A 25,933-nucleotide genomic window follows, 5' to 3' on the forward strand; every position below is an offset into this window, starting at 1 on the left:
CTGAGAGGAGGCGAGGAAGAGCAAACACCTGGAGCGTCAGTCTCAGGGCTACGCCCCTGGCGACAGGGCCTCGCTGCTCTCACAGAGGTGGCAACAAACGCCGACGTTCAAACGCCACGCACACACACTCCACACTCCACACACACACGCACTCGCGCTCGCACTCACACGCTCCGAGAGAGAAGAGCAGGATGAGACGGCGTGGAGGAGAGGAAGAAGAAGACAAGAGGAGCTCGGGTGCATCGCTGGGAAACCGGTGAATGTCGGGCAAGGAGCTGCCACTGTTTTTCAGCGTTCAGTGATCAGGACGTGTTTATCTGCGCTGATCAAAAAGCGTGCGGAGGTGATATAAACATTGTTAGGGAAACACTGTTAACAGGCCTCTTTCAAGCCCCAGACTGGGTAGGAGTTACAGTGCACAGCATGGGGAGATGTCACAGGCAGATCAAAATATAGAGCACTAATGAAACACTCCAGTGGATTGACATGTTGGCTTAGGGGCCTCATAAAAGGCAAAAGGAGGAGAGAAAAAAAGAGAAACTTCAATCACTCGCATCAAGAAGTTATTTCTGTTCTGAGTTTATTGTTTCATTCTAGTTGCCATTGAACAGGAGCATTATCTGGCATTAGCGAAGCGTAACATTATCATACTGGAATCTCACAAATGTAATGGATATGTTATTTGTATTCAATAGTAGGCACAGCAAAGTGGATAACTGATATGTGACCAGATGTTAATGATAGCCAGATACAACAGGTCACATATTGAGCTGCTGCTGGGTGCACACCCCTCCCCCCCTCCTTCTAGTTCGCTTCTTGCATTCATTAACTCTGCCATTGGCCTGCTCTGATTGGACCGACAGCCTCAGTGTCGGCACACAAATGAGCACGCACACACACACACGCACACACACAGGCACGGATGCACACACACACAGAGGGAGAGAGGCACTTTCAAATGAAATAATAGGAGGGAAAAACTTCCTGCAATGAATAGTAATAACTGCATTAAGATTAACGAGCACGGCGTGTAAAGAATAATTGCATCTGTCAAAAGATTAAAAATACATGAGCTGTAGCGTTTGTTGGGGGAACGGTGGGAAAGCTCACTGTTGTGTTTGAGGGGCAGAGAGAAATGAAGTGGGGCCACAGCCAAATGACTGTCCTCCGCTGTACCTGGAGTCATCCATTCTAGCGAGGGGTGGTCAGGAGAGGGGGGGTGGGGGGGAGCTGTGACCTTGGACACCAGCAGCAAGATGTATAGTGACAAACAGGCACAGGATACTGTAGGCCCTCCTCACAGATGGCACTTACCGCACGGGCCCCGACATACACACGCACTCGCGTCGCTCTGGCTCGTGGTTGGCTGCGGGCAGAGAAGTGGGTGGGTGGGTTGGGGTGTGCAGGGGGGTGGGGGTATATCTGCCAATAAAGGCACCTAATGCCAGGATCAGTGTACAGTATACATTTGGCTGACTCACAGCAGCCTCAGAAAGCGTGCGTGACTGACTGACTGACTGACTGAATGATGTCACACCTTCGGTCGGCCGGCGTTGGAGTTGTGCCACCGACCGGTCGGTGCCCTTTCAAAATGAACTGGCACAGACGGTTTCTGTCAGGAGGGTGTTTACAGGCAGCGTTGCCAAAAGCCACTTTGACCCTTTTAACTACTTTTTTTTCCTCTTTTTGGTCCAAAAAAAAAAAGCACAAATCTAGCAACTTTCTGGACAAACCAAAGGAAAAATCACTGCTGCCCCACAAGTCATGTGTGTGTTTGGGCTTTCCCTCTGCAGACACCCTCTAATTTTCAAAACTCCTGAGCTGAAATTGAACTCCCCTGATGACCTGCTTGAGCAACTGTGAGCGAAAGCTCAAGCATACACAGTACGCTCACATGCTGGTGCTATGGCCTCACCTCTCCAACTCCAAATATCAATACAATTGGCTATTACTATAATGATTAATAACAGATTATTTTGACAACATTACCTAGGCTACTCCATATCTAGGTCAGTTACAGTTAATGATAACAAAATACAATATTGTTTTGGCAAAACATATTTTGCATTTATTGCCATATGAACAATATGAAAAAAATAACTAACATCAAGTTGGTGTCATCAAGTCTTGGCACAGAAGCATTCTTGATACGAACAGTAATAATAATTCTCAAGCAAAAACATAAATCGTAGTTGCACTACAGACCACGGTTAAGGTCATAGATTTCACAATTCAAAGCGCACATTAGGGAGAAATAAACAATAAACTATTCGGGGATATTTGAGTGTGCAACTTTTTTTGTCTTCTGCGCAAAGAGGTGGGGAGCAGTGTGCAATTGCACAGTAAAACACCTTAGAGGGAACAGTGAACACATGACTTCCATCATGTAAATGAGCTTGCAGTGATCAGTTTACCAGTCACTCGTATGTTGGACAATGTTTTGGTCACAACCAGTGATGGGATTAACAGTGTTATAAAATAACAGTGCTACCTTTTTTAGGTAATGAACAATCAGAAAAGTTACCGTTTGCCCCATTATAATGCCGTTATGTTATTCAACCTTGAGGTCGGGACCCTATGTGAGGTCGCCTGGAATTCAAATGGGGTCACCTGAAATGTCATGTAATTAGTGTGACTGCTGAAGCAGTCACACTATTGTTCTTCTGTTTGGCCATTTTCTTCCGCCTTTTTACGGTCTTCTTCTAGTCCTTCATACTTTGTGCTATTTCAACAATTCATATATCAAAACGTGCAGCTTTTTTTGAACTTTATCGGCATTACTTTTCTCTTTTTAACTATTTATACTTTTTCAAATATTTAACTTTTTCACAAAAAATCTCACATTCATCAAAGTCTCAACCTCTCTTCTTCACAACTCCACTGTAGTGTAGGGGTTAGGGTAACTGCTTGCCAACCCTAAGGTCACTGGTTCGAATCCAAGGGAAGACCTCTTGTTATGTTATGTTGAATTCTGCTCTCCTCCCTCGCCTTCAATTGGTTACAGGTGTTTGTTATCTCCTTGATTACTCATACCAGTTTGCAGCACATCATCACATTACAATGAATGACAACAGTTTTGAAAGCAGTGTGCTCTCTGTAGCCGAGTGGCAGAGTAAAGGTTTAGTGATCATATGGTCATGGGTTCGATTCCTGCCTCAGTCTTTTCACTTCATTGCTTGACTTTTGATTCCAATTATTCAGCTGTCATTGGACAGTCTTTGATTCCTCATAGTATAAAGCTCATTGTAACTCAGGTTCTCTGTGGCCATATGGTTAGTGCTCAGCCTGAAATTCACAGACATTTTCATTCTAAGTCATTCAAGCTTGACTCTCAAGCTTTCTTGATGTTGACAGTGTGCAGATCATTAACAGACAACAGTCTCTGCAACTGTGTGTGCACTGTGGCCTAGAGGCAGAGTGGAAGTCTAATGACCATGAGGATGTGGGTTCGATTCTGACCTTGGTCAAACATTTGTATGGTGATCACAGCTTGCACTATTTGCTAATTCTGCAACAGCGTTCAGTTGCTGTCAGCAGTCACACCATTTCCATTCTTGGAAATGCTTTTTCTAGTTGATTTTTAAAAATTACTGATAATTCATTAAACTAATTATTATTCTTTTTAAAAATATGATTGAAAACACTACACACAAACCTAAACAACTATATTCTATACTTTCACTTTCCCGAATTTGAATCAAGTTCAAATAAAATGCAGCACGTAAAAATGTCTGAGCTGGCGCATCTTGATTGACGGGGACGTCAGGAATTTGTGATGTCAAAATTAGGTCACGAGCCAAAAAAGGTTGTGAACCGCTGGTTACTGACAATAAAAATGCGTCGTTACTTGACTCAAGAAGTGCCGTCACATAATAATATGCCCGTTAAAGTGTACTTTATGTAGACATATCTTTTCAGTCCATCAACTACTTGGAAAAAACTCAACTCACTCAGTATTACTCCGCGATGCAGCCTGACTGTGCGGAGGAATACTGAGTGAGTTGGTTAGTTCCAGATAAACGGGAGGTTAGGTTTATGGTGGTTGGGGGGGGCGAGTCCAAGTAATTTGACATATTTGAGCATTTTATTTTAAAAAAGTAGGCTAGTTCCTGGTAATTACTTTCATAACGCAGTAATTCAGTTACAAACTCAGTTACTTTTAGGGGAAAGTAATTAGTAACTATAACTAATTACCTTTTACAAGTAACCCCAACACTGGTCATAACATGAGGATTTTCAGGCTTGGCAGTGACTGCTGGTTACGCTGCAGCTGGTTACGCTGCAGTTTTAATGGGCTGCGTTTCTCCCGCCACTTCATACTTGTTCTGTTGTCTGACAACAGGAACTGAAAAACGCGCAAATGAGAGCAGAGTTTTATTGGGAATTCAGCTGTATTAAAATACTGTATATGTGAGCACAGAGAGCAGGAGCAAAGCAAACAAAGAGCTGAAACCAGCTGACACTAGGCAGTAAAGCAAATATGACACAGTGATGTAATGATTTCCATTGACAGCGGTTGTTTACAGCAGCTCCACCAACAGTTTTTCGACGCCATCCTCAATTTCTCACATTGCGCCCTAATAGCAGGTTTTTGCCTTTGTCTTTTTGCCTGTCTGGGTTGCCACTGTGTGGGCGATGATGGGGTGTTGTCGCGGTGACTCGGGCTGAAAATATGGCAGACTAGTGAGTAGGTAAGACCTTTTCACGGGGCATCAACTCGCTGTCGATCCCGGCCAATCTGGGCTTCAGGAAAAGACAACCTCTGTAATGTCTTGGTGCCGCGTAAACACAACCTGGCTTGATGTGCCTCGACTAGACGTTGTTCGCCACTTCACACACACATGACGTAAAGTGGAAGGTGGTGCCGAGGACAACTCCGCCTGACAGCGCCAACAGTCGTTCATCAGTCATCAGTCGTCCTCGGCTCGGTGTTTTTACAGTTGTGCACAGGCAGACAATGCTCTGCGCTTTTGTGTGCGTCAATGTCATGAGAGATGATCCATCTCAAGAGGAGGCAAAAACTATCTGACACACACGTCTTTCTGTTGGGAGATGCACTTTATTAGGAACACCATACTAAGAATGATTAGGGCATCTCTTTGTAGCTCTTTGTGGCTGAGTTTAACACTGCTCCATGTTGACTGCATCAAATACGTTCTGCAGGTTTATTGCTTCCAATCTCCAGTTCTACCACATCCCATTATTGTTTGTTGTTTATTTATGTTTAAAGAGATAGTTAAACATTTTGGCAAATTGGCCCATTGCCATAATCCCTATAGTTTTAGCAGTAGGTTTGTTACCTTTAATTGTCGGTGCAAGCTATTTCTAGAACGGCGGAGCAGAGCCGCAAGCTGCTCAGAGCTACACTTCGGAGGCTCATGGGATTTCTTGGTTTCCCTCATCAAACTCATCAGAACTCATCACACTCATCATCACGAGACAGAGTTGTTTTCAAGGTAAATTCATGCAAAACCACTGATCCACGTTCCCGTCGGGGGCAGTTTTTCAGCGAGAAGTCTCTGCATTTGCCTCGAAAACAACTCTGTCTCGTAACGTTCTGTTATTATCTCATAGCGTGGTGCATGTGCAGGTCACAACTTGTCCACCAGAGCGTTTTGGAGTTGTTGGATTGTGTATTTGATGAGTTTGATGAGGGAAACCAAGAAATCCCATTATAGCCTCCGTAGCGTAGCTCTGAGCAGCTCACGGCTCTGCTCCGCCGTTCTAAAAATAGCTTGCACCGACAATTAAAGGTAATGAACCTACTCCTAAAACTATAGGGATTATGGCAATGGGCCAATTTGCCAAAATGTTGAACTATCCCTTTAAATCACATATAAATCACATATATTGTTGTTTATTGATGTGTGTACTTGATTCTACGAGACGGAAATAAACTACCACTACTACACTACAACTAAAAACTAATCCTAGCGGGGGTCTCCTGGAGGACTGGGTCAGGTTCATGAGACCAGTCTGAGGTGAGTTTTACTTTGTGACGTGGATCATCATCACCATGCTGGAGGATGATCATCTTACCATCGGGAGGAGAAACTGTGGCCGTAACATGGTCAGCAACAATACTCAGTATTCAAACTAACTGGTAGCACTGGGCCCGCAGGGTGCCATGGAAACCTTCCCCGCACCATCACACCACCAGCAGCAGTCTGGACTGTTGACACAAGGCAGGTTGGGTGCATGGGTTCATGCTGTTAACACCAAGTTCTCACTCTGCCATCTGCTGCTTCAGCACAAATCCAGATTCACCAGAGCATCGGAGCTTTTCCCCGTCCAGCTGAAGCCTCAGATTTATGATGGAGAGTGGAGCCCACTGTGTTCTTCTCCTCCTGAGCCCATCATGTGTCGCTCACTCTTTTCTGCTCACCATAGTGGTCTGTTGTTTCTAACCTCTGACCTCTATCCACCTCTGACCTCTATCATCAACAACAACAACAACTCACAAATGACTAAAGTACTAAAATTAGGTCTCTGTACAATAGGTGGGAATCTGTGATAGGATATTATCACAATAATTGTGTCTCGATACCAAATTAATGCAATCTTCAAAATATTGCAGTATGCTGTGTTATATTGTCGTTTATTAGCTTTTTTCAACTGCAAATGGGGTCTCCAAATAAAAACTTTAACTTAAGTTTTTTCTAATTAGTCTGTGCAGAACGATACTTGGCCTCCATATACATGTACGTACAATATACCATGCAAATATTGCAATGCAAAATATTGCAATACCCTGCTGTATTGATTTTCCCCCACACCTCTACTGTACAACATATGGGCCACTAAACGGCCATTTTTGATTTTATACTTTAGTGTTGCAAACTTTAAAAGTGACAAGTGCAGTGATGATGTTGGTGTCATGAACCCTGGACTTCTGCTGTCCCCGAAGGTCTGAAATGTATTACACTTTCCATATGTTGTGTGTTTATAGGTAGTGAGTTTATATTAGCAAACGGAAAGGAATCAGCTAATTGTGTTTCTGTTGAGTCGAAGAGTGTGTAACTGCACCGTGGACTAAACACCTCAAAACAGGAAGCTGATTTACCACAATGACTTCACATAGTTTGGCTGTTAAAAAGCAATATTACTTTTTGATTTGATAAATTATTAGATTAAAAAAAACAATGTAATTTATATAATAATTACAGGAATTAATTGATAACTGTTTTCAGTCTGCTTGCCCAGCGCTCTTTGGTATCACAATAAGTCTGTGACCTTTGCTGCGAGGGAAAACAACCAGCTTCACTGTATGAGTCCCAGTGATAGAGTGAAACAGGCTCCCTTTGTAAAGGTAAGGTCAAATGGAGGTAGGAGGCTGGCAGTGCTACATCACCTGATGTAACCTGACACAGGAAGGTCTACTACTGTTTACTCAATATAATGACCACTCATAGACTCTGTGTGAATTCATATACACCACATAAAGAGACACAGAGAGAAACGATATCTGCTGGATTGAAAACAAAGGCTACTGCAGTTTTTCTTTTCATTCACATAAGAGTTGATATGGGGTGACAGGGACTTTTCTTTATATTTTAAAGTCTTTGTTCTTCAACAAAACAACTTTTAGTTGACTCTGTTCTCTACTTGAGACGGCTCCATGACAAAATATATCCCACTAGACGCTCCTGGGCTTGAATTAAGGCCTTGATATTAAAGGTATAGGTCAGAGAATCAAACTGAAAACATCTTCAAAGAACGGTATTTCTTATCAAGGATATAACTCTATTCAAAGTATGTGTGTTTCTGTGGGTGCATGTGTGTGTGCGTGCGTGTGTGTGTTTGTGTGGTGGCGCAATATCAAGCAGGGGACTTCAAGGAAAAATGGAGACCTTTAAAAGTCAGTTGGTGCTGTCGCTATTTCTCTGATGCAGACTTTTATCTTGTATTCATTGAATCTGTAAACAGCATTCTCTACTCCTGCCACAAGTGTTTCTCTGATCTAGACTGAGATTGGGCCGCGTTTTGCTGCCGTCTCCCGCAACAAAGAGCAATACAGTACATGTGCCCTGGCACTGGAATAACAACTGAATAAACACACGATATGTCTTTTCCTCTGCCCTAACTTACTGTCTGTGCCCCTCTCTCCCCTTCTTTCTTTTCCCCCCGTTGGCCTCATCAGGCCTGTGTTCCACACGAAGTCAGACTTCAGTTGGGATTTTAATTGGCCCTCCACAATCAACAGCAGAGCTCCTCAAGGATATGTTCGCTCCTCAGCCAGGCTACACTCAAGGACCAGAGCCGGGTTTTTGAAGTGGCCTCACGCAGAGTTTTGGAAACCTCTCTGAGAGCACATACTTTGAAAAATAGATAAGAGCCACGGGGTATAGGGTTTTATTTATCTTATATCCATGTGCTGTTGCACCATATCCATCTATGGCAAGAAAATTACTTTTCGGGGGAGCGTTGCTTCATGTATACATGGCGTGATTCCGTGTGTGCACTTTGAGGGGCTGGTCCGGTGATACTGGTATGACTATGATGGGGAATTGATCTCCCGGGAGTGATCTTTGAAGGCAGAGAGATAATTCTAGAGGTAATGTGTGGAGATGCACATCTCTGGTCTTAGTGGGAGACTCACCTGGGGCCTCGATAAGCTGTTTGTAGATTCCCAGGAACGCAGACTCTGCCTCCTTACTGCGCTTGTTCAGAGCAACCACCTACAGAGGGAGGAGAAGGCATTAAGGTAAACACGGACAGATATAATGCTGGCATTTATTTATCATAACTCACAATGCACCGGCATATTTTACATTACTGTGTTGAATTGATGCTTTCACACAAAGCAGAAAATGCTTAAAATCTTAAATAGCTAACACTGAATCAATAGTAACAAGAGCAAAAGGTCAAGCTCACAGCGTCCTGCCAACAAATGAAACACTCCTGCACGCCTTGGCACTATGTCTTGTGTGTAAGCAGGAAAAAAAAACAAAAAAACAAAACACAGTGCAGCTCCCATCAACTGCTTTTCCGAGGCTGCAGCCCGTTTCTCCGACGACCGGCGGAAAACGAGGCGTGGACTACGATGACGCCATCCCTTCGCCCTGTTAAGCGGCCAAGCTGCTGCATGTTGCGAGGTGACATTTGGCCCGTTAAATGTAGGTGCCGGCGCGCGCGGAGAGGCTCGCCAGCGACAGCGGCCTCCATCACCAGCAGCACTCGGCACCTGCTATCCCCGGCTCAGTGGGTGACGCAAACCAATTAACGATTCATTAGGAGGGACAAAGAAAGCGAATTAGTCACCACCTGGCCCCATGGAGAGGGCACCTGCACTAGTGCGTATGTGGGTTATTCTGCTCCCGGCCCCCGCTAAGACCTCGGGCCTGTTTGGAAGTCAGAGGATGCTCGGCGGCGGCGGCGGTGCAGCATCTTCTGCCTCTGCGACGGTAAATCAGATCAGCCTCGTCCAAATGACCCCCCCACCCACACCACCACCTCCTCCACCCCCTTAGTCCAAGAGCAGACGGAATTCAAATTATTGTCATCTATTGTCTATGTCATTACTGTCACAGTTGATTACAGCCCCTGTCGGACGGAGGGGCTCGATGGACTCGGCCGCCGAGGGTCGAGTGCGCGGTGCGGCCGAGGCCCGGCTCCTCCGGGCTCTTGAAAAACATTCATTTCGCACAACAAAAAAAAGAAAAAGGCAGAGAAAACACTTATGTGATATGGAGGTGGTGTGTCGGGGGCTGTTTAGTGGGGTTATAAATAAGGTGTGTGGTACACAGCGAGGGACAGAGAGCCTTTGATTTACTGGAAATGGCTGGCGCCTTCCCCGGGGAGGCATAACGACAGCATCATGTTTAAAGAAATATCATAAAGATCAAGCAAATCCCCCCCCCCCCACATCACTCCCACTTGGAGGAGCTCGGAGGAGTTCATGGAAAATGGAAAAGGCTGAAGCCCAATCAATACAGATGCAATAGTCTGCAGCTCTCAGCCAGCTCCCTGCTACACTATGCTGTTGTTTCACTCAGCCATACCCCAATTTAACCCCCCACCCCCACCCCACCCACCCCGTCTCCCCCTCCCCTCCCCTTTTCCAGGACATGACGTTAATATCCCCATGTTGTTTCACAAACAGTGAAAATGTGCGAGGCGCGCTGGCCCCGTAACCACTGTTCACAGCTGTATGTGTTGGTTCAGCCGAGGTTTGTCTCATGCCCACTGATGAGAGCTTGTTTTTATGTGCCTCTCCTTTTTTATCTTTTCTTTTTTTACAGTGAAGAGCAGCAATTTGGTGACCCGGGTGCTCGTTTCTCAGCCAATAACAAACCCGCTGCTCTGCTGATGTGAAAATGAGCAAACCTCCAACAGCACTTTGTGTCACCAAGACAAACAGCTAGCAACCCCGAGTTTACACCTGAACCACACTGGTTGTGGGACTGGTCGGTTTCACTCTGAAGCAGAATGCATCAAATGAGGTTTTTCCCACGGTTGCATATTATATATATTATGTTAAAAAGGGGAGCTGTGGCCCCTGTGAAGGCGAAGCGGCTAGGGGCTTCATTTCCTGGGTCCTCCTGGCCCTCCATCATCCTTTAACGAGAGAACACGAAGATTACCTCCACAATCACACCATTAACCTGCCTACAGACGCTAGCGGAGGCATCAATCACGCGCCTGCCTGATGCCTTCTCATGTTCTCATGCTATATGTATAGATACCCCCCCTCCACCTTGCTATATCATCAAAGGACTGCGAGGTGTCGTGCATAATGCGGGGCAGAGTCATCTTCATCTCCATGCTAATCCACCTCCAGCCAAGCACATGGCAGACCCACACAGACTGGGAGAGAGTTACGGCTGGAGGACGGACCGACTGCAACTGGCAACTCTCTCCTCCTCCTCCTCTTCTTCTTTTGGCTGCAAGATATAGGCTCCGGCCGTGGCTTTGGCTCGCAGCGCATTCTTTGTTTCTCGCCCCGTTTTGTGATAAAGGATACGGCTGCCGAGGGAATGGGCTTGGCCGCAGGTTTGATTTTACAAGCAGGAGTAAAGCCCGGGGCAGAGCGGCAAGAGAGAGACAAAGGAAACCTGTTAGCGCGCCTCCATAACTCTTCGCGCCTGCAACGGAGTGGGCAGCGCAACAGCCTCTGGGACGGGGCTGCTGGGAAATACTTACTGATAAGCCTCTGAGAATACTAACAGTACGCGCTAGTGAGTCTCTCTGTGAGTGTGTGAGAGAAAGAAAGGGAGAGAGGGAGACAGAACAAGGTGGCGTGTGTTTAAGAAAGAGAAATAAGTGGAGAACAAACCCAGAAAAGAGTGAAGGGCTCCTGAGTGACATACGGCGAGAGACAGGGAGACAACAGAAAAGAGAGGTTCCCATAAAGAGCGCAATTAGCAATTATGCAGTCATCAATTACAATTATCACAACTGGTGATTATGCAATTATCACTCTAAATCATCGTTTTCCCCCTCTGCCTTACCAGTCGGCCACCCCCTGTGATTTGGTTGTTGGAGGATAGGTTGGGATGATGCAGGTGATTAGAGTGTGTGATGATGAGGAGGACGGGGGTGTCGGGCGGGTGTCAAGGCGGATCTTGCACCGCGTGTGTGTGTGTGAGCAAATGTGTGTGTGTGACGCTCATGTGCCTGGGTTTACACAGCAAGTGATTTAACTCTGTTTTTTTTTTTTCCATGTGTGTGTGTGTGTGTGTGTGTGTGGGTGTGCAGTGTTCATGAATATACCGCCTCCATCTCAAGGTGAGTGTGGTTGGTGCTGCAGGTGGTTTGGGGACAGCAAATGTATGGTTCCAGAGTCCCTGAGGCCTCTAAATTACCTGTCATCTTTCCCATGATGCAAAGGTCAGCGCACAATCATAGGGAGTCCATCCTACTGTGGTGCTCAGTGAGCGCCAGTCCAGCCCACAGGCTGACAGGATGTCACAACAGCCCCGGTCCCGCTCCTTGCTTATTAGAACAAAACAGTGGGAAGCCCCCCACCACCGTCACACCGTGTGTCACAACACCTTCCACAGGAACCCGGCCGCATCCTGACAAACGTTCAGCATCCTTGGTGTTAATGTAAACGGAAGAAAATGAGGCAAAATACGGTCAGCGCTCTACCTTCCTGCCCATTAGGATGCTCTTAAAGGGATAGTTTAACATTTTGGCAAATTGGCCCATTGTCATAATCCCTATAGTCTTAGCAGTAGGTTCATTACCTTTAATTGTCAGTGCAAGCTATTTTTATAACGGCGGAGCAGAGCCGCGAGCTGCTCAGAGCTATGCTACGTAGGCTCATGGGATTTCTTGGTTTCCCTCATCAAACTCATCAAATACACAATCCAACAACTCCAAAACGCTCTGGTGGACAAGTTGTGACCTGCACATTCACCACGCTATGAGATGATAACGGAACGTTACGAGACGAGAGTTGTTTTCAAGGCAAATGCAAAGCCGTAAAGAGACTGCTTACTGAAAAACTGCCCTCGACAGGAACACGCATCAGCGGTTTTGCATGAATTGAAAACAACTCTGTTCTGTTATTATCTCATAGCGTGGTGAATGTGCAGGTCACAACTTGTCCACGGGAGCATTTTGGAGTTGTTGGGTTGTGTATTTGATGAGTTTGATGAGGGAAACCAAGAAATCCCATTAGCCTCCGTAAGGTAGCTCTGAGCAGCTCACGGCTCTGCTCCACCATTCTAAAAATAGCTTGCACTGACAATTAAAGGTGCAGGCAATGGGCCAATTTGCCAAAATGTTGATCTATCCCTTTAAAATCCAGAGCCGGTCAGCGCTACATTCAGTTAAATTTTGTATCGGTAAAACATTTTCAAGATGAAAAATGTCTCCATCATTCATGCGGTCCTGTTGCTGACTCCAGCTGTCCTTCATTTTTAATGCAGCCAAGTGTAAGAGGGGGTGTAACCAACCAACCAACCAACCAACCAACTAAATATTTTCATTATGGATTATGTTCTGCTATTAATATCTTTTTTTATTAATGGGCTAATTATTACTCACAGACATTAGAGAATGACATGATGTATAGATATGGCTGGTCCTGCTTAACCAACCGTCTGAATTCAAACATTCAATGTACGTATATGAATGTAAAAGAGAAAAGATCATTCCCTAATATGTGAGAAGCTGGAAACAGGTTTGCTTGATACATAATATATACATAATAGCATAAAAAGGCTGAAGAACATTCATTTTCAGTCTAATCGACTAATTGTCTCAGCCGTGATACAGATGCATTTTTAATACAGCCATCAATAATATTTTGTTATAATAATGCAAAGGTTAAGCTGAGCCAATGCTTCAGTCATTTGAATTTTGAAGCTGTAGTTTTAGTTTTTTAGAAAGTTGAAAACAGACTTTTACAAATTGAAAAAATAAAATGACATGAATTCAATTCAACTGATTCCCTGTCCATATAGTCCACATCATCCTCTACACCAGGGGTGTCAAACTCACTTTAGTTCAGGAGACACATACAGCACAACTTGATCTCAAGTGGGATAGATAACAAGAATTAGACGTTTTTCCCTTTGTTTTAGTGCAAATTAGTGCAAATATGAAGATGTTTACAGCTAATGAACTATCCTTTTACAAAACATTATGAACAACCTGGAAATTCTTGAGAAAATGATGTGCAATTTCAATAATATTATGTCTCTTCTGTTCCCTATGTATTTTTCACACTCTGCAAATTCATCGCACATTTGACACCTCTGCTCTGAAGTCTGGTGAGAAGCCCTGAAACACAGGTCATTATCTCAAACTGATCTGATAGTGAGTGTGAGATGGTGTGATGTGTTTTACCAGCTGACCCACCACGGGAACATGTGCATCACTGACAGAGCGTGACGTGATTCAGCTGATCCAACACGGTGTAAAAAAAACAAACAAGCCCCGCTTTCAAAATTTGTGCATGTGATCTGCACTGTATGTTCAAAAAAAATGAAGAAGAAGCAAATAGGAAAAACCGCCGCATTCCCCTTCAGAAGGCAGGTAAAGATCAGGTTTTAGCCGTGCCACACAGCACTCGTACAGCTGTCACTGCAGGCGTTTGTTTTGCGTCGAGTGCAGGTTCAAAGGAGAGGCGGGAGGAGAGAGATGAGTTGGTGTGGAGTGACTGATGAGTGTGTGGAGGAGAGGGGCAGAGGTAAACCCTGCTGCAACACAGTCTGGATGGAGAGAGACCCGTGTACACCCACACACACACACCCACACAGGCACACACACACACAAACTGGAACTGGAGAGCATGCAAACACACACGACAAGTCGCAGTCACGCAGATACACGCTACACACACAGGCTGTGTTTTGGAGAGGGGTGGGTGGGTGGCGGGGGGCAGATTTAATCATGGTGACATCCATCCAGCAGCAGCATGGCGGTGGCTGTGGCCGTCTCTGGATGCCCGGCGAGATGAGCAGTCAGAGCACTGACACACATCTCGTCGCCACGTCAATTCCAATCAGCGGTGCCTGTCAGTCACTGCAGCCGGGCTCACAAGCCACCGCCGCCACCGCCGCTGCAGAGCTGCCGCCTCAGCCAAATACATGGCCGGAGCTGACCAGACCAATACTGCTTTGTGGCGCTCATCCCCCCTCCTCCCCCCTCTCCCCCCCAATCCTGATGCAAACACGGTGCGGTGACAAACTCGGAGCAAAAACACACAACTCAATCCTTGGAGCCTTTATATAGGAGAAGCTCACCTGTCAGTACGGAGCGGAAACGTTTCAATACCGGTTTGAAGGCGGATTTCAAGGCCCTGCTCGTCCACAGAGGACAGAGGATGGACTTTCATATGGTGGGTTTTTTTTACAGCTATTATTGCATTAGCAGTCAATGGATTAAAGAGACCTGGAGTCTACAGCCTCGCTGACTGCACTGTGAGGATGCACTCAGGCCCAGTGGTGCTTCAAACTAAATACTAACATCAGCATAATAATATGCATTGTCACAATTATTCCACAAGACACAGCTGGAGGTTGTCTTGCTTCACAGAAATATAAAACTACATCACTTAACACACAGTGATATACACAACAATGCAAAACGGAATTCAATACCAAAGTTGAGTAAACAACAATATAATATATACGCTTTTAAAAAAGCACTAGATTAACATTATTTAAAAAGAAACTTCATCATCGATTAAGATATTTTCCTTGAGTTATGGGTTATATTCTATGTTCTATATGGTATTCAATATTTTAATAATAATATTTATTTATAAGATCATGATAGACTCAAGTAGTAGACTCAACCAGAGCTGTCTTGTCTTGTCAATTTCTTTTTTCTTTTTTTCAAAGTATATTTTTTTGGGCTTTTTGCCATTAATTGATAGAATAGTTGAGAGAGACAGGAAATGGGGAGGCAGAGAGAGGGGGAGTGACATGCAGCAAAGGGCCACCGGATTCGGGATTCAAACAGGGGTCTGCAGCGAGGACTGTAGCCTCTGCATATGGGGCGCCTGCTCAACCCACTGAGCTGTACTGTACCGCGCCCCTTGTCAAATTTACTTATAACTCTTGTTATTTTGTCAGTTATTGTACTTTTAAAACATGCATTGTTTCATGTCAGAGTGTGTGTGTTGTCTAGTGTAAGTGTGTATTCTTTTATCGTCACCATGTAATCTGTTTGGACCCCAGGAAGAATAGCGGATACTACACAGAAGCTAATGGGGATCTCAATAAACAAGGAACAAGAAACAATGATAATGCTAACGTGCTAATAATTTACAGGTGTATTTCCGAGCATATTCACCATCTTAGTCAACTACACCTGCCCGTCTACACTTCCTCACCACTTGGATTTAACTAAGCTAATAGATAAGAGCCTCCCATTGGATAATTACTGCATGGATGAACTTAACCTTAACTGATGCACTCTCATTTCTTAAACAACCATGTCAGAAGACAAGGAGATTTCTGAGACTGTTAAAATGAGTTAAGAACTGTCCACCACATTATTGAAAACTGGAAGGACAGTGGGGAATCATCATCTTCAAAGAAGAAACGTGGTCCAATGTGACCACAGAGTCCAGACCTGAACCCCATTGACAATCTTTGAAAAATTAATGCAACTCTGGACGGAAATAAATGTTGTGACATTGCAGAAGCTTATCGAAACGATGCCACAGCAAATGCATGAGGTAATCAAAGCTAAAGGCAGACCCATGAAATATTGGAGTGTGTGACTTTTTTTGGGGATGGGCAGTGTATTTACATGCTAATGTAGCCGATGTCAATCTGGCCCTCTGCGTTGTGTTTCTCGGTACGGAGGAGGGGTTTGAACCCTGGTCTCCTACACTGCAGGCGACGATGCAAACCGTTTTGGCAATGAGTTTGCACGTCCTTTATAGGTGAGTAAGGTCACCTCTGTTACACTAACAAGCACCAACTTGCAGCTGAGGCTGATGGGATTGTTAGTAGTTTTAGTCATCCAGTTGTTTTTGAGACATTTCACTAAAAAGCACAGATTCCTCCTCTGGGGACCAGATCTATCTGTGAAGTGTTTCATCCGTCTGATATCTGCTTCGGTGTGGTGCAGTGGACAGATCTTCATACACTGCTCTCCCCAGACAGACAGACACGAAAAGGTGCATCAAGATATATGACGTAAAGAGTTGACGATGTGAGCGAGACCTCGGGTCAAAGCCCCGGTGGAGAGTGCCGATAATGACCCGGCGCTGAGAGGAGAACACATCTCTACAGATCAAGGCGGGGCTGACGTAATCCCGACGGACATGGCACACGGTGCAGCATGGGGAGACAGAACATGGCACGACATTAAACCAAGATCAAAGGGCCTTCTGTCTCCAGCGCACAGCAGGTGCCTTCTGGGTCCCCCCCCTCGCCATCAACAGGCGGCAGAGCTGCCGTGTTACCCGCCCTCTCGACAAAACTCAACAAAAAAAAAAAAAAACCGCCAGCCTCGGCGCCAGCACCTCAAAGTCGCGGCAAAGTCAAAGTCAAGAGCCGGTGAGAGACAAACGGAGAGAAGAAAACAAATCTTTTGTGAATGTCTTTGTAGTTCAAAAGACAGGAGTTGTCATTTTCTTTGAGCTGGCGCTTTCAAATGTTTGATGCAGCGAACGACCTAAACCTTGAGGAAAAGCGTGTCTGCCGAAAACGTATCTATCATGGCATGATGGGAGGGAGCGGGGGCGTGCTGAGGCTAAGATGAAGGCGCCGGTTGATGTGCTGGAAGGGGAGGGCTGTGAAAAGTAGTAATGAGTGTACCTGGACTAGATTCAGAGCTGGGAGAACTGTGGAGAGGAGAGGAGAGGAGAGGAGAGGAGAGGAGAGGAGAGGAGAGGAGAGGAGAGGAGAGGAGAGGAGAGGAGAGGAGAGGAGAGGAGAGGAGAGAGGAGAAGTGTAGGTAAGGGCTAATTATAAAAATAAAGTGCCCCCATTATCCTGGCGCTGTACTGCCCTAGTGAACAAAGCTACAACAGATGGGGTGTCATGGGTAACTGTGCCAATGTGAGCCAAAGCCCTGGAGTGGACGGACCCTGGCAGGCCGCTGGTGGGGCGGCCCTGGCATGGGGGAGGCACAGCTGCATATCTCGCCCTCAGACACATGTTGACAGTGTTTCTCCAGCCCTGCCTACACTAGTCAAGGTGAGACAGCATGACACGAGGGGAGAGAGAGAGAGGCAGAGAGAGAGAGGGGGAGAGAGAGAGCGCTCCACTATGATGGATAGTGCTCTCCATACACCTCTCCTCTCTCTCCCTCTTAGAAGGCTGGTGACTTTCCAGTGAGGCAATTATCATTGCGGAATGCATAATAGCCTAATTAATTACAGGTGTCAGCGCTGCCTTTGTTTCAGCATGGAGGAACATCATGCCAAAACTGCATCCGCTAAAAAGAACAGCGCTGATGAACGAGCCTCGAACGGCGGCGGGAAGAGTGTGCGGCTGATGGAGGAGCCCAACGCGGCGGAGACGACTTGAAGTCTGCCAAACAACCGGGGCCGTCCGTCGGTGAACACAAGATGGATTGGAAACACATGGCGCAGAAATTAGCTCCATTATTTGCCTGATAAATCTGCCGTTGTCAATGGGAACCGCTCGGAGGAGGAGGAGCTCAGGTAGCTATAGGGCAGCAGTTTGGTGGCGGAGGCCTGGGTGGCGTTGGTGGCGGCGGCGGCGCCATCAGACAATGGAGACGGCCTCCTCACCCAGCATTGCTGACAAACACGGCATATCATTTGTCCTGTCAGATTTGCCGATTTTCATTCATTGTATAGTGAGGAAGCCGGGAAGCAGACAATTGCTTGGGAGGGAGAGAAGGAGGGAGAGAGGGAGGGAGGGAAAAACAGAGCTAACAGGAGCTGTGAAGGAGAGATGTGAATGATGGGGTGACGAGGGAGGAGAGACAGCCCAGAAACTCCTGCTATTCTCACACACAGGCATACATCGCTGCTGAACTTAACACAACGTCACGTGTGTGTGTGTGTGTGTGTGTAACTGTACGAGCGCGTGTGTCTGTCTGTGGGGGGTCGTGGCAGTAGGCTGATAATCCCTCCACGCCCCCACCCCTCCTCCCCGGGCGGTGGGGGCTCATTGTAGAGTACATTGAGTCTAATAGGAGCGGGCGCTGCAGTTGTGTGCAGCGCTCTCTGCTCCCACTGTGAGAGGAGTTTTACATAATTAATGACTGTTGATGTTTCCCAGGTAGTCGCCCGGCAAATTCACTCCAGACTCGGCTGCCACCGTCGTCGGTTCCACAGAGAATGAGCGACACCAGAACAGACAGCTTACATTACAGGCATAAATAAGGCAATTTTGTACAGTGTCTTCAGACATTACCGTGAGAGAGGGGGGAGGGGGGGGGGCGGGTTCAGGGCCGATCCACTTGCTTCTGAGAAATGCTCAGAAAGAGCTTTTCTATGTCATGGAGTCTTCAGAGAGTTTGTGCTTGATGCAAGTAAAACTGCTTCCTTTAGTGTTTTTTTTTTATATATATAATTCCGTTTGCTGTTGGAGACGCGCGGGAAGAAGCGCGGCGTCTTCTCCAGATAACAGCTGACGGCGCTCAGACGGATCATCATCCACATCTGCATGGATCCGTCTAATCTGGATGTCGATCTAAATAACGCGTCAGCCTGGTGGTCCAGGGCCTGTGTGTGTTCTGGGGGGGCCGATGCTGACACCGGCGACGCCTCGTGCCCCCCCCCCGTACATATCGCTGGGAGGCAGTCCACATTCATACTGGAGCGCGTTAAATTAAACATTTAAACACGACACCAAGGGAAGGCTATTTTTTACTGCTCTCGGCCCACTACTCATTATTAATTTGTAATAACCTTTAAGGCTTTTTGATGTCATACATATTTTACGGAGAGATATCACTCTCGGCCAGGCTGGAGAGGGCCTGTCGATGACAGATCACCAGAGTGCCACCGAAATGTGCCTTCATCTGCTATAATTAGGACCAGGTGAGGGTTAAGAGTGATCTCTGGACTGTGTGTGTGTGTGTGTGTGTGTGTGTGTGTGTGTGTGTGTGTGTGCGTGCATTCGTTTGCGCATGGATTCACACACTAATGCATCAGTGTGACGACACATCAGGACCTGGAGATTAAAAAGTGGAGTTGCCTCAAAGATAGAGAGGAGGGGGGGCAGATTGGAGGGGTTGGAAGGATTTCTCCCAAATTATTTTGCACAAAAGAAAACTGTGCATAACGTCTCCCTGACAGCGACCTGAACATCATTTTAAAACCTTTTAGCCATTTATGAACGCCTGATGTAAAGGAGTCCATTTCTGCTGCATAAATCAGCTGAGTGGCCGAACAGTGGAGGGAAGGGGGACGCATTAACAGCCCCCCCCCCCCCCCCTGCTCTTTGTCTCCTTCATACTCCTGTGTTAGAGGTGCTGGCCGAGGCCCATCCGGCTGCTGCTCTGCCGGGAGGCCCCCTCTCCGTGCCCGCTGGATGCCAGCCTAAAGCTCATGTACGCCGGTGCCAACACGCCACTAAAAGCTGTAAAACACATGAGCTCTGTTTGGTTAATGTACACTGATTGACCTCTGCTGCCAGCCATTTGATGTCATGATTGTAATGACCAGCTTTCCTGCCTGATCGCTCATATACAATGTGACAGGCGTGAGGTGGCATTTCAATCTGAGTGAGTGAGGGCTAATCAGATGAGATGCCCGCACGAGCGAGAGCCGATGCAACTGGTGAATATAAAATGATAGCATTCGAAAACGCATGGGTTCGCATTTGTTAAAGGGCCAGTTCGCCGGATTTGTAAAGAAAACACATTTTCTCTTGATGACAACCTCTTCTTCCCTCCCAATGAAATGGAAGGTAAATGGAATTTCATTTGTGCTGCAGTCCTGAACATTTCTAATCAGATTTTAAAACAGTGTGGCTGTGCTGTGGTTTCCAACCTGTTCTGCTTGTGAACCCCTAATAAAACCCTTAATCAATTTATTAGAAAGTGACTTTCCTTTCTGCTTCACTTGGATGTGTGTTAGCAGAACACCAACCATTTCAAAAGCAAATACCAGAGAAACAGTTTTATCTTTTCTCCTACTCCAATAAGCAATAAGCATCTCTTGACCCTGTTGTGCAAAATATGGGGAGTCTGGTTAAAAAGAAAAAAAAATGTTGCTTGCAATTGGCATTAAAAAAAGTCTTTAACATGTTGTCTGGATTTTATTAAAGAGTAAAACTTGAGGGGCGTCATGTGGTGCGGTGGGTAGAGCAGCCGCCCCATATGTAGAGTCTACGGTCCTTGCCCGGTTCGAATCCCACATCTTGTGGCCCTTAACTGCGTGTCATCCCCCCTCTCTCTGCCTCCCCATTTCCTGTCTCTCTCAACTGTACTGTCGAATAAAGTCAAAAAGCCCCACAAACATACTTTAAAAGGGACAACGAGGACTTTTGGAAAGCAGAAGTGTTTTCATACTACATTTCCCATGAGCCTCGACGCGCATGGTGAAATTGGACCAAAATAATTGGACCGGCGAAATGCAAAAGCATTTGCCGAGAATGTTTTCATTAATCTAGAACAAATGTCGGAGGTTTGAAGACGATCAGATACCGTCGTAGTTCCGACCAGAAACGATGCCAACTAGCGATCCGGCGGCGTTATTCCCATGACCCGCCGGGCAGCGTCCAGGAAACCAAAACTCTAATATGAGACTCTTTTATAACCAAAAACAAACTCCCCAGGGTCTCTTTTAAGAGTAAAACTTTAATAATTTGATGTGTTTCCTTGGTTACCCACTTGCTTCTTTAAGAACCATTCATGATTCAAATTATGTGAGTCTGACCCCTCTAATTAGGTTATGGACCAATGCAAAAGAGATAAAAACAATAGTTTTGGGGGGGATTGATATATTCATATTATCTTTATGTAATTGTAAATGTATGGTGATATAGTATTCCCCTTGCCGGGTTAAAATCTGATGTGATACGACATAAGGTGGACTGTACCATATCCCAACCTCCGTCAGGGTGGACTGTTGACCTGAGGTGCTGAGTGTCACTTCCATCAAGCAGAGCGATAGGGAGAGACTACGGTCTATGAGTGGTTGGCTCCTCCGTTCGGTCAGTGTGCTGAGCTTTGTGGCAGATACTGTAAGCAGCAGTCACTGAAGGACTTTCAGGACGGATCCCACTGAGCCACACGGCCACACCGTCTACAGTCCTCACAGACGGTCTGTGGATCATCCTGAACAACAGGGACATTGTTCTCTCTGATTTCTTTTCAAAAATTCCTTTTTTTCCACTGAGCCCCTGCGCTGGGCTGCAGGCGCTAACACCAGACACGTATACAGTATCTGTAAATCTTCATGGTTAAAACACCTACACTCTCATTTGGGTGAAGAAGCCCTTTAAAGAGTGGCTTCGCACAATGAGCGCTCTTTTTGTTACATCATTGTAAAAGCAGACATGCAGGAGCGCCAAATCAATCTTAAGCAGCTTCAGCAACAACTCTTCAGCAAAGCTTTATATATAGGACCTGACTTTAGTGGTTATCTATTGGATGCTGAGCGTTACATAACCCTCCATATGCTCAGAGTGTAGGACAATTCCGTGCGGGTTATAAATAAAGAAACCTGACGCACGGCTGCAGCCACTGTGATTTGGGCAAGTTCTCACATGGGATGTCATAGTTCTGCAGTGCTAGCCCCACTGCTATTTCAGGCTCTGCCTCATTAGAACATCCGCCGTGAGTGAACAAAAAAAAAAAAACAGACTGTACAAAAGACATTTCATTAGGGAAGAGAGAGCATGAAGCTGTGGTGCGTTCAGGACTAAAAACTTCATGCGTTTGCTACATTAAGAGCAGATGCATTGTGATGCACGCACTGTCTGGTACACAAACACAACAAACACAACAAACGGCGAGGTGAGCCAGGTAACACTACAGATCTGAGATCTGTGTCACATGGTCCCACAAGGAGGAGGTCTGCAGGCCGCCGATGACAGGGCCACAAACACGCAACCTGACACAATGACTGCAATTACTCCACATCCACTGGCTCCAACAGGGGAACATGTGTGTGTGTGTGTGTGTTCTTGTACTTACTACGTTGTGAGGACCGGAACAAGTTTTTAACCAACAGAGTGAGGACATTTTTGGGAAGTGAGGACATTTTGGCCGGTCCTCACTTTTTCCAAGGGCTGTTTGAGGGTTAAGACTTTAGCTTATAATTAGGTTTAAATTAGGTTAAGAGTAATGGTTAAGGTTAGGCATTTGTTTTGGATGGTTAAGGTTAGGGTAAGGGGCTATTATGTCATTATGTCAATGAGTGTCCTCACAAAGATAGCATTACAAGGATGTGTGTGTGTGTGTATGTGCATGTGTGTGTTAAAATGTGAAAGAGGAAAAGTGAGGGAAGGGACATGAGATTAAGCAGGTAAGTGTGAGTACTTGCATGAGAGAGGAGTGGAAAAAACACACGTTATTGCATGACTGCCTGTACCTGTCTGTGATGTGTGTTGTGTGTGTGTGTGTTGTCAGGTCAGGCGTGGATGTGTGTGTCTGTGGAGGCCCTCTCACACCACAGCGTCTGGCTAATTTAGTTAGGGAATAGCTGGCTGTCCTTCAGGTGAATGGACAGAGATTGGTCTCAATATGAGATGTAATAAAACAAGCCCATCACTGGATCTCACCGCACCTTCGGCTGTCCTTCACATGTCTCGCCAGAACGCACACACACACGCCCCCAAACACACACACACACCTCAAGGATGCTACCAGGATGCTACTTTACCATTTTGAAAAAATAAGAGAAAAAAGAAACACTATGCTTTCCCATTTATTATATATTCCCCTTTACATTCTGCTCATGTATATTTGTCACCTCCTAAAATACAAGAATAAGAGTTGCATAAGTGAATTAAAACATAAACCCTGCGCTGCTGCAATATTAACATCTTGATTAAGATTTAAACACAATGTACATCTCAGCCGTCCCAAAGTCCCAAATCCTTCTGCACTGCCTGTCTCCATCTGCTTCTTCGTAATGGATTAACATTATTCTATACAATCAGTGGAGTCCATTATCTAAATATCTGTCCAGAAAAGGTAAGTAAGTACTCAATGTAACTTTTTCAAAATACTCAATTACAAATTAGATTAATTATGTACTTACAGCACAGTTTATATATAAGTAAACACCTTTTATTGGGAAAACATGGCTCAGAGATTCTTAAGTGGTGAGGTTATTTTATAACCACTGTGCACTGGAGTATCTTACATACGTTCTTTGATGTGGATGACAATCCGATTGTACAGATTTAATCTAAGTTTTTGTTGACTTGTCTTGTCTTTTTCGTGTTGTGATTCTAAGTGTATGTTTAAATGTACTGGTGTTAAATGTGGACGCCAGGAAGACTAGCGGTGCTCTAGATCCTAACAAATAAAACAATAAAACAGTAAGTTCTTACTACGGATGCAGGAATCATTTTTCATGTAGTCTACTAGTCTGTGATAGATCTGATGAGTTGTGCGTATCTACAATCTTTGTTTTGTTCTGCTGAATCATCACTGATTTAATCTAATGTAAAATCTTACAAAATCTCAAAAATCTTTAAACTACTAACTCTTGGTTTGAAATAAATGTAATAAAGTAACATTTCTCTGTGAAATGTCGTGGAAGTGTGAAGCAGCACGAAACAGAGCAGTACCTATATGCAGCAGTACTATAAGTAGCAGTGCTGTGAAAGCCAGGGACTTGGTGGACCTCTACGCATCCCACTGGCTGAGGAACAGTGGCTCTCTGTGAGGACCGCCGCATGGCCGCATGGCCGCATGGTCGCACTCCCTCCTTCCACCTGTCCTCCTGTCTGGCCGCAGCCAGCTCTGGCTCTTTCCTGCCAGCTGCGAGCATCCAGTGCCTGGCGACCAGCAGCTTTTTTTTTCTCTCCCCCTCCTTGGCTGTCCCCTCAGCCCCACTCCAGGCTGGGGCCCTTCACTCCAGAAGAGGAGCTGGAGCTTCAGCACTAAATCCACTGAGACCCAATTACAGAGGCTGCAGGAGAAATCGCGACAAAGATGCAAAGTTACTTTGCTTTAATTGAGGACGTGTTTAACACTCTCCTCAGGCCACCGCGGCCACTTTATGTCTTGGATGAAACACAGAGCCCTGCAGTGGGACTTTAAAACATATATCTGTTTGTGACAAAGGCAAAGAACGTTGGGATCTGTGGGGCTTAGACATTTAAGGGCAGTGGTGTGATTTAGGACGTTGAATTTCCAGTGTGAAATGAGAATAAAACAAGCAGCTCTCTTAGAGGAGCAAAAAAACACATTTGATTTGTGGTGAAGAAACAACACTTTAATGTGGGGTGGTACATCAGAAGAGTCGCTCTCCTCCCTGGTAAGAGAGTTACTTCACTTCCAGCTGCTGTTTTAATAGAGCCACATGTTAATTAGTATTGTAGTTAATCCCATATTAAAGAGACCCAAACTGTCAGGTCATATTATAAACAATCAGTCCTATGTTCGTGCATGTGACATTTGGAGCTGCTATCTCTTCTAGCAAAATGTTCCCTAGGTACTAATTGGCCTACTTTACGCTGTCTTTCTTTGAATTGCCAGTTTCTTTATCATTTAGGATATTAGCCTTGACAAGCATCATCCCATATACCATAGGCCCACTAAAAGTGGAGTGGAGCTTCAGCATTTTTTTTATTTTATTTTGCAGAGGGACAGCAAAAATGGAAATAAACGATTTACGCTAGCATGTAATGCTGCGAGATCTACCTTCATGGGATATTAAATGCAATTTGAAAGAAGAATAAAAGTTCAAACACTTAGCCAGCAGCAAAGTAAGTGTAACTTTTCTCCGTTTGCATTATTTAAGATAGGCTCCATCATTTTATCAATCTATCGATCTCCCACCAGAAAGATGAAAATGGAAAAATAATGAGGCCGATGAATACTGTGTAAAGAACATCAATGTGCAAAATTTAATTATCTGTGCTGGAAAGGAGAGGGAAAATGTGTCGGCTGTTTTCTAAAACAAAAAGAAAGTGAAAAAAGGAGCAGTTAATATTTTTCCCTCTCTGCATATTTTAATTACCAGATCAATCATAACTAGAGTGCAGTACTGCAGAGAAAAGAAAATTGCAAGTCTAAATGAAAAACAATAGATTTGCTTTAAAGTCTTCGCTCTTTTGAAGTCTAAATTAAAATTTCAGGTACCTTTACAAGAGCCTTCTTCAGAAAGTTATGATATTTAATTAGCGTGTTTAGATTTTGCTGAAATTAAACTTCACAGCCGAGCATCATGTGAAATGAAGACTGGTATTCCCAGGTTTCAGCAGGCGGCAGCGGGGGGGGGGGGACACCGCAGATGAAGAGTGGGAATTAAATCACTTCAGCACATGAGGACTGTGTATCCTCTGACAAAAGCTCATGTTCTTCTGACTTGTGCTGCCACCGGCTCCATCTGAGGCCGGGTCTCGCTGCTCATTGGAGT

At 45.3% G+C, this 25,933-nt stretch overlaps 1 protein-coding gene across 2 annotated transcripts in view; it reads right to left on the reverse strand.

Annotated features, from left to right (window-relative positions):
* Window positions 1–25,933, reverse strand: part of cux2b (cut-like homeobox 2b) — a 104,056-nt gene that overhangs the window by 28,734 nt on the left and 49,389 nt on the right. For both annotated transcript variants that reach the window (XM_085787728.1, XM_085787727.1), the window contains exon 4: window positions 8,600–8,678. The gene's annotated coding sequence lies outside the window, so the exon portion shown is untranslated. The remainder of the gene's footprint in view (window positions 1–8,599; window positions 8,679–25,933) is intronic.

Source organism: Trachurus japonicus, chromosome 9 (assembly GCF_045865225.1).
Source record: "Trachurus japonicus isolate A0001 chromosome 9, Traja_1.0".
In the NCBI taxonomy this organism is placed as follows: Eukaryota; Metazoa; Chordata; class Actinopteri; order Carangiformes; family Carangidae; genus Trachurus; species Trachurus japonicus.